At 52.3% G+C, this 3,073-nt stretch overlaps 1 pseudogene; it reads right to left on the bottom strand.

Annotated features, from left to right (window-relative positions):
- Nucleotides 1–487: 487 nt before the first annotated feature.
- On the bottom strand, nucleotides 488–651 carry LOC121876909 (annotated as a pseudogene).
- Between the last annotated feature and the right edge of the window lie 2,422 nt (nucleotides 652–3,073).

Below are 3,073 nucleotides of genomic sequence, written 5' to 3'. Positions count from 1 at the left end.
AAGCATTCTCATCTCTCTGCCTGCACCACTACATGGTAGACTGCGGGCCCAGGCGCACTCATCAATTTAGGTTCCACTGCAATGCATGCCAAGCACTCTTTTCGAGGTGATAGACGAAATTCGGCGGGGCTTACTTAAAAGATATCCGACCCGGTTTCGTTTCCTCTTCGTGGGATGGAGTGCCTCTTAGAACATGTGCAGCATCAGCCATGAGCGGCCGACGGCCATTCGTGTCTCTGTGGACAGCAGGCAAAAGAGCGCCGCCTCCAGTTATTTGCGAGGGCGACAACTGTCGCTTTGTTGTGGTTGAATGTGGGTGCGCCAAGTCCATGGACTGCTGGCGACAGGCTTGCTTGTTTTATGGCACGCCTCGCGCAAGGCGCGGGCGATTAAACCCCAAGGCGAAGCTCGGTTCTGGTTATTACCCTCGTGTCGGGGGAGACAGTCAGCAGGCACCGAACCGCAGCAACCGATGGATGTATATTTCCGACCCTCAGTAGAGGAGTGGCGGCGACAAGCCTGGCGGCCGCGCTGCCGCCGCAATATGCGTTCAACTGTCGATGCATCTGGTATTCTGCGATTCACATACCGACACGCAGTTTGCTGCGGTCTTCATCGACCCACGAGCTGAGTGATCCCCCGTTAAGAGTTGTGTATTTGCCATTTGGTCTTTTTGCGACTAACCATCACAGGTCGAGTCTCAATGAAAGGGTTTGACAGACATAGCCCAAGTTTGTGGTTTGGGTTTGGCCGGACGGCTTGTTGTTGTTTTTTGACACTTGAATTTCACTCTTTTTGGGTCAAGAGGCTTATTCGCCGGTAGTAAGGAACGGACGGGCAGCCGCCCAAAGCCCCGTCCGTCCTCCTCCTCCGGTCTTCGCGCTCTCGCCCGAGTGTGGTCCACCTACAGCGTGGTGGTACCTATTTTTGGTGCGGGGGCCGGGATTGTCCTCTTTCGCTGCTGGAGTTGCCAGAGCAGAGCCCGAGACCGCCCAAATCAGGAGAGTAGTAGTAGTAGTTTTAAGAGCGCCCCGTTCTCTTTCTCTGTTAATGATCCTTCCGCAGGTTCACCTACGGAAACCTTGTTACGACTTTTACTTCCTCTAAATGATCAAGTTTGGACATCTTTCCGTCAGCTCGAGGCGACGACCCCAGAAAACCCTCGCGGGCAACGGGGCCGACAATCCAAGAGCGCCAGTCCGAAGGCCTCACTAAATCATTCAATCGGTAGTAGCGACGGGCGGTGTGTACAAAGGGCAGGGACGTAGTCAGCGCAAGCTGATGACTTGCACTTACTGGGAATTCCTCGTTCATGGGAAACAATTGCAAGCCCCAATCCCTATCAAGAAAGGCTTTGAACGGGTTACCGCTCTCGGAGGGGGAAACCTGCTGATCCTTCAGTAGCGCGCGTGCGGCCCAGAACATCTGGCGGGCATCACAGACCTGTTATTGCGCCAATCTCGTGCGGCTAGAATTGCTTATCCTCTAAGAAGAAGTTAAGAACTGGACACCATTTTCTGGAGATCCGTCGACTACTTAGTAGGCCAGAGTCTCGTTCGCTATCGGAATTAACCAGACAAATCGCTCCACCAACTAAGAACGGCCATGCACCACCACCCACCGAATCGAGAAAGAGCTCTCAATCTGTCAATCCTTCCGGTGTCTGGGCCTGGTGAGGTTTCCCGTGTTGAGTCAAATTAAGCCGCAGGCTCCACTCCTGGTGGTGCCCTTCCGTCAATTCCTTTAAGTTTCAGCTTTGCAACCATACTTCCCCCGGAACCCAAAGACTTTGGTTTCCCGGAAGCTGCCCGCCGGGTCATGGGAATAACGCCGGCGGATCGCCAGTTGGCATCGTTTATGGTTAGAACTAGGGCGGTATCTGATCGCCTTCGAACCTCTAACTTTCGTTCTTGATTAATGAAAACATCCTTGGCAAATGCTTTCGCAGTAGTTCGTCTTGCGACGGTCCAAGAATTTCACCTCTAGCGTCGCAATACTGAATGCCCCTGCCTGTTCCGATTAGTCATTACCTCTGGTTCCGAAAACCAAACAAACAGAACCGAGGTCCTATTCCATTATTCCATGCATCACCATTCGGGCCATTCAAATAGCCTGCTCTGAGCACTAATTTTTTCAGAACTTTCCGGCCACTGGGACACTCGACAAAGAGCATCCTGCGTGCGAGCGAGGGCGGCTGTTCGGAGCGTGACAGTAAACACTGGGCGGTGCACCGTCAGTCCGGAACTGAGATCCAACCACGAGCTTTTAACCGCAACAACTTTAATATACGCTATTGAGCTGGAATTTATCAAGTGGCTACTAAGCTGGGTACCTCAGGACTTTGCCTCCAATGGATACTCGTTAAAGGATTTAAAGTGTACTCATTCCGATTGCGAGGCCTCGGATGAGACTCACATCGTTATTTTTCGTCACTACCTCCCCGTGCCGGGAGTGGGTAATTTGCGTGCCTGCTGCCTTCCTTAGATGTGGTAGCCGTTTCTCAGGCTCCCTCTCCGGAATCGAACCCTGATTCCCCGTTACCCGTTATAGCCATTGTAGGCGCATAACCTACAATCGAAAGCTGATAAGGCAGACACTTGAAAGAAGCGGCGCCGGTGCGGAGACCGTGCGCTCAGCCCGAAGTTATTCAGATTCACCACAGGTGGGTTACGGACCGGGGCCCGACCAGTTTTGAACTAATAAAAGCGCTCTTCCCTTGCGGTCAGAGACCAATTGCATGTATTAGCTCTAGAATTGCCACAGTTATCCAAGTAAGTGGGTTTACAGATCCAATGAAACATAGCTGATTTAATGAGCCATTCGCGGTTTCGCCTTAAATCGGCTTGTACTTACACATGCATGGCTTAATCTTTGAGACAAGCATATGACTACTGGCAGGATCAACCAGGTAGCTGCTGCTGTTGGCGGCGCCTATCACGGCGGCCAAAATAGTGAGATTGAGAGAGAGGCAGAAGACATTGGGCGAGGGACCGCACGTTGGCCTTAGAGAAATAGCAAACCAGATGATCAGATCTAACTGCACCTTCTCTTGCTATCCTCGGCGCCGGCAGCG

The sequence above is a fragment of the Homarus americanus genome, unplaced genomic scaffold (genome assembly GCF_018991925.1).
Source record: "Homarus americanus isolate GMGI-L3 unplaced genomic scaffold, GMGI_Hamer_2.0 scaffold22156, whole genome shotgun sequence".
In the NCBI taxonomy this organism is placed as follows: domain Eukaryota; kingdom Metazoa; phylum Arthropoda; class Malacostraca; order Decapoda; family Nephropidae; genus Homarus; species Homarus americanus.
Note: the sequence above shows the minus strand (reverse complement) of the source record. Positions and strands in the feature narration are given on the sequence as shown.